General features: G+C 36.0%; 1 long non-coding RNA gene across 1 annotated transcript; it reads left to right on the top strand.

Annotated features, from left to right (window-relative positions):
• The first annotated feature begins 389 nt into the window (after positions 1–389).
• LOC129531599 (uncharacterized) lies at positions 390–2,317 on the top strand. Its single transcript, XR_008676880.1, has 2 exons — positions 390–706; positions 2,050–2,317. It is a non-coding gene; the product is annotated as an uncharacterized lncRNA (long non-coding RNA).
• Positions 2,318–6,317: the final 4,000 nt, after the last annotated feature.

The following is a 6,317-nucleotide window of genomic DNA, read 5'->3' as shown; positions in this document are numbered from 1 at the left end:
CCTAGAATAAAATCTCAGTCAGGTCTGAAGACTCCTCTGTCTCATTAAATAATGAATATACAGCACAAATGCTTATCAAAAGTCCCAAATCTCATTTAGTTTAAGAGTTCTCTTCTTCCCTAGTTTAGGTTGGCCTCAGGCTCCATCGACTGAGAAGGTGGGGTAGACAGGGGTTCTTATGATCTGATTTTTTTTTTTTTTTTTTTTGCTTCACTGCATTCTCCACTTAACAGCTGCTGTTTTGGGCTCCTTTAATACTAGGGAATATTAGAGTAGGGAAAGGAGAATAAGGGGCAGAAATGTGCTTTTGAACTTGTAAAGTTGTAATATGGTGTTGATGCCATCTGGGCATGGTGGAATTCAAGGCTTATTTTTATTTCCCCCTTCAGTTTGGTGATTCCCTCCTTGGAGATCTTCACCTGCAGTTCCTGGAATGAGTGATGCTGCTTCCACATGGTCAATTTCACCCCTTCATATCTCTTCTGCATCTATGACACACCTTTATCTTCTTGTTGCTGAGGCTGCCTCACCCTTGGCAGAAGCTTTTGGTGGCACTTATGGCCAGCTAATCAACTTGACTATCAGGCAGCACCATTCCGCAGAGTTGTATGTGATCTATGGAAAATCGACCCCTCTGCCCTGCTTTCAATGAGCTTGTAACTTACTACTGACAAGAGGCTTCTTATTCTTCTATAGGCAGCTCTAGGTACACTTACCTTTGCTTTTTTGTTCAGCCATGGGTCAAGTAACTTGCTCTCATGTCTCTGAAATTCCAGAGAATGCATATTAGCCTCCCAAATGGTTGTTTTGAGGCCCCCTTCAATTGATTTGAGATGAAAGGGGAGTTTCCTTTCCCTCGCATGTAAGAGAGAGATAATTTACAATGCTCTGACAATAGTCTCCAAAAAAAATCCTCATTAGCAGCCTCTTCACCCTTTCAGTGGATATTTAGCTATCTCTTAGTCTGGAGGCGAATGATAGTCTTCAAATATCCACTGGAATGTAAGCAGCAATAAAGCAGACATTTTTTATGTGTTTTGATTATTTCTGTATCATTTGGTTTTAGAGAAGAGCCTGACACATAGTAGGCTGTCAATAGATATATGTTCAACATATGAATGAATGAATGAAAAAGCAATCAGGCACTTTGATTTAGAATGTGTGTATACACACACACACATCATATATATATTTATATATAAAACAACAGATGTCATACATATACATATATACATGCATGTATGTATATATGTATGCATAATGATATACATACATGTATATACATATATACATACATATATGTGTACATGCACACATATATGTGTGTATATATATATATGGCACTTCTATTGTTTTCAGATTTTGAGATGTCTGCTGAAACAAAAAAATAGAAACCCCAAAACAAAAAATCCAAGAAATATCAAATTTAATATTCTATCATACTTATTTAATTTTAAAATTATCTTTACAAAGATAACAAAATCCAAAGTTTGTGAATAATCTTTCAATGGTGATATCCAAAAATACATGTGTTTTTCAGGGACCAAAGGCTATAAATCCAAAGCCAGAAATTTAGCTAATCTTAGGCAGTCCAGAATAAATAAGAAATTTAGTTTATTTTAGTAATTTGAATCATCCATTTTAAGATTATAAATCCTAGTTAAAAGCTTGAGAATCTATGAAGAATGTGCAAAAGTAGAATTTACTAGACTCTGGCTCACAGAATAAGGTACACTTTAGGGTCAGCATCTGGAAATACCCCTTTCTCATATTTCTCTGTTACGTGTCTATGCCTTTAAAACAGAAGTTTTAAAACTTGTTCTATGGATCATGTTGGAAATAAAGACTATGAATCAAGTGGGACTTTGGGGAGTCCAAATGTCAGCAAAGATAATTCACTAGTAATGTCATTGTAAAATCTCCCTTAAATTAACTGGAAATGTGGCATTGTTTGACGTTATAAATGAGGAATTTCACAAGGATTTTCTTCTCAGTGTTCATCAGGGATATTGGCCTGAATTTTTCTTTTTTTGTGTGTGTCTTTGTCAGGTTTTGGTATCAGGATGATGCTGACTTCTTAGTGACCTACTAAGAAGTATCAAGCCCAGACATCTTCACAGATGGTATCATTCAAACCTCCAAGGAACAAATAATCTCAATGCTATTTCAACTGCTTCAATGCATAAAGAAGGAAAGTTTCCAAATATTATCTATGATGCCAGAAAGCAATTATTCCAAAATGTGATAAATGTAGTACAGAAAAAGAAAATTATTAATAAATGTAATTTGTGAATATTAATAAAAAATCCTAAAGAAATTAGGTAATAGCATCTATTAGTAATTTCAAATAATAATATATACCAAGTTAAGGTCCTGTCAGGAACAAACTAATGGTTCAATATTAAGAAATATATTGATTTAATTTATATATTTAATAGGCTAAATGGTTAAAAAGGGAGTATTTTCATACATGGTGAAAAGGCATTTGATAAAATTCAATATTCATTCCCAAGGAAAGATAAACAATAGCAAGAATAAATTTCTTTAATTCCTTTTTCAGCAAGGTAAGTTAATAATTCACCCAAGGTCACACAACCAGTAAAGATAAGTCCTAGATTTGAACCTAGATAGCTTTTTGTGCAGAGATAATTTAATCCCGTATACCTACAAACAAACACCAGTGCTTCTCAACCTTCTTCATGTTGTGGTACACATAGAAAATGAAAATATTTTTATGGCATGCTGGGAAATCAATCAAGGTCACGTGTAGAGGCAATTGCTTAAGGCCTGGGTTACCTGAGGACCAGCTTAGCTGTCCAAGGGGCTGAGGGGACCAATATTTTGGCACATTTTAACTTGCGGAGCTTTGCCCACTCTGTACTGCCACTAGAAGAAAGCACAGTCTACAGCTAGAATCAGAATAATATGGGAATTTGATATCCACTAAAGATGACATTTCAAATCATTTTATAAAAATAGATTATTTACTAATTTGGTATTGGAACAACTGGCTTTCCATTTGTGGAAAAATATAGCTGAGTGCCTACCAACTTCTAAACTGTCAGAAATAAATGAAAAAGAAAACAATAAAATATTCAAGGAAAATGTGAAAATTTATACAATAATTTTGGTGTAATGAAGAATTTTTTAACTGACATACAAAAAAAGGCAGAACAGAAAATACTGAAATGTAGCTATATATCAAAGAAAATGAAGCTTTCTGTACAGCAAGAAATATTCTAAACAAAGTCGAAAGACAACTGGCAAATTACAAGAAAACATTTCAGGCAAAACACAAATTTTCTTAGCATTGAAGAATTCTTAACAGTCAATAAGAAAAGGACAAGCTACAAAAATAAAAAAATAGCAAAATATATAAATAGGCATTTCATAGAAAAGTAAATGTAAATGGATTATAAACACATAAAATTATTCTCAACCTTATTTACAAAGATATGTATATTGAAACACAAAAAACACACAAAGGAGGTACCATTTGTCACATATCAGATTATTAAAAAGGTTTAACAAATTGGATAATACAATAATGTTAATAAGAATATGGGGAAAGGCATACTCCCACCCACTGTTAGTGAGAGTACAAATTGAGAAATATTACTCTGTGGAGGGCAATTTAGCAATATCCATTAAAGTTAAGCATACACAAAGTTTCTCATCCAGAAATTCCACTTTTAGGAATTTATCCAATGGACATGCATTCACAAAGCTGAAAAGATGTATATGCAAGATGTTGAAGTGTAATTTGTATCGAGAAAAAATAGGCAACCCAAATGTGTAACAATAGGAAAGACTACGTGGCTTTTTAAAATAAATAAGATAGATGTTACAAAAAGATATAGAACAAGTCACATTCCTCCATTTGTGTAAAGCAAAGGAATGAGAAAAATAACTACTAAAATGTATAGACATATATAAATGTATAGAACTTCTGCAAGAATAAGTAGAAAACCCCTGATAGAGGTAATTTTCAGATGTAACTGGCTTAGGATGTGGAGTAGAAAGGAACTCCTTGTTCTATTTGAAGTTTTTCCTCTCAGTATATGTGGTATCTCATTAACAAAACAAAACAACAACAACAACAAAAAGCAGGCAGCCAGGAGCAGTGGCTCATGCCTGTAATGCCAGCACTTTGAGAGGGCCAAGGCAGGAGGATTGCTCGAGCCCAGGAGTTTGAGATCAGCCTGGGCAACAGAGCAAGACCCAGTCTCTACAAAAAATAAAAATGTAAGAATTAGCCAGACATGGTGGTGAGCCCCTGAAGTCTTAGCTACTTGGGAGGCTGAGGCAGGAGGATCACCTGAGTCCAGGAGTTCAAGACTGCTATGTGCTATGATTGCACCACTTGCACTCCAGCCTGTGCAATAGAGTGAGACCCTGTCTCTAAAATAAATAAAAATAGAAATAACAAATTGTTCTTAATGATAATGATCATTTTAGGAAGTCTTGTGTCCTATGGAAAAAAAAAAAAAACATTTTGCTGGTCTTTTCCAGAAAGGCCATTCTCCAAATAAAACATACAATAAAATATCTCAATGACTCATTTATATCTTTGAGGTTGTAACCAAGTTATTACATTTCACATTCTACTTGACCAAAGATGCATTTGTTGAGGCCAGAAATAGACACCAGAGTGTAAGACCAGACTTTTTACCCCAATCCTATTTCCTCTCAGATTTGTGTAATAAGCTTACTTTTGATATGAATCTCTGGAGGGAAAATTCTCCAGAAAAGATGCTGGAAGGTGGTTGAGAGTGCTAATGAGGATGAAAAGAAAGAAGTGAATAAAGTCTGTTTTTCAGTTGTCTTTATCTGACCCTTTTGCTCTTAGCCTACTGGGGCTCTGATTTCCAGCACTGAAGTAGATTAGCCATTGGACTGCAAATATTAGCCCATTGTTATTAGGGAGAATTGAAATTAAATTTGTAATGATAATGATGGAAGGGGGAAATGGTGAACTTTTAGGGATACATGTACACGGTGACATAACCATCTCTTACAGTGAGAGAAATACAAACTCAGAAGAGAGGGAAAATGGGCATTTCAATGAATTCAGTTTCTGGACAACTAAAATGTATTTTAAACCAGTTTTTCTCACAGTCAATGACTTTTGCCATTAAAGCCTTTTTTTTCTTTTCCCTTCCCTTCCCTCCCTCCCTCCCTGCCTTCCTTCCTCTTTCTTTCTTCCTCTTTCTTTCTTTTTCTTTCTTCCTTTCTTTCTTTCTTTCCTTCCTTCTTTCTTCTTTTCTTTCTCTGTCTCTCTCTTTCTTTTCAAAGGCATAGAACAGAGCCAGACATTCAGTCAATAAAGGTTGCAATTTAGATCATGTATCCTTCTCCTAATCTTTCCCCAAGTGCAGGCAGTGCACTTATACCCTATTAATGTCTTCCCAGTTAAGTTTTCTTCTGGTAGAATGCCTCTTTTTAAAAAAACTTTAAATATTAGTTTATTCATTATTCTATTTCCTAACCATCTGATATTATTTAATTATACTTCTCTTGAACCACTCTCCACACTGAGGAGGTGGTTTGAGTGGGATCCTGGAATTTGGTGTGTGAAATCCGTGTGTGCTCTCCCGTTGCTGTATAGCTTAGGTGGGGGCATGATCCAGATAGAACTGGTTCTCCTCTTGAGTGCTTCAGAAGGCAGCCTTAAGGTGGCCTCTCCTAGGAAGATAGCATTGATAGGCAGACCAGAAGTGAAATTGTCCTGATAAAGGCACCCGTATTTCACTGGGAGCTGGCAGTTGGCAGGGTGTGTTGTTGTGGGGCAGGAAGGAGTTATTCCAGATAGAGGAGTTATTTGCAAGTTGTAGAGAGAAATGAGGGGCCTTAGCTTAGGGGCCATATGTGGAGTCAGTGGGGGCCACCATATGTCTTTGCTTCTGCAAAGAAAAGGTGATATGGCCATTATGGCCAAAAAGTCCCACTGTGATTTGACCCAGTATCCCAGTGATGATTTTGGAAAGGTTTCCTCTCTTAACAAAGACAATAGACATGATCAGGTAAGAGTTTACTAGTGCATGGAAGAAATTCCTCTACCTATCACCAGTTGATGAACTGCATCTTGGTGTGCAGGTCACACATGTTGATTACAAAAAGGAAAGCAGCAAGACTATCTTGACCACTGAAAGGAATACCCTTGTTACTGTTGTGAGGCACTGAAGCAGATAAGAATCATCAGGCACAATATAATTGCCGCAAAGGGGAGAGTTCCTTTAGTGTGCATAAGAACTTGGTGCAGAGAGGGTCTTGGAATTGGCCTTAGTGCTGGGCTAGAATCCCTGTGGGTATAAGGA

This window comes from Gorilla gorilla, chromosome 1, assembly GCF_029281585.2.
Source record: "Gorilla gorilla gorilla isolate KB3781 chromosome 1, NHGRI_mGorGor1-v2.1_pri, whole genome shotgun sequence".
Classification (NCBI taxonomy): Eukaryota; Metazoa; Chordata; class Mammalia; order Primates; family Hominidae; genus Gorilla; species Gorilla gorilla.
Note: the sequence above shows the minus strand (reverse complement) of the source record. Positions and strands in the feature narration are given on the sequence as shown.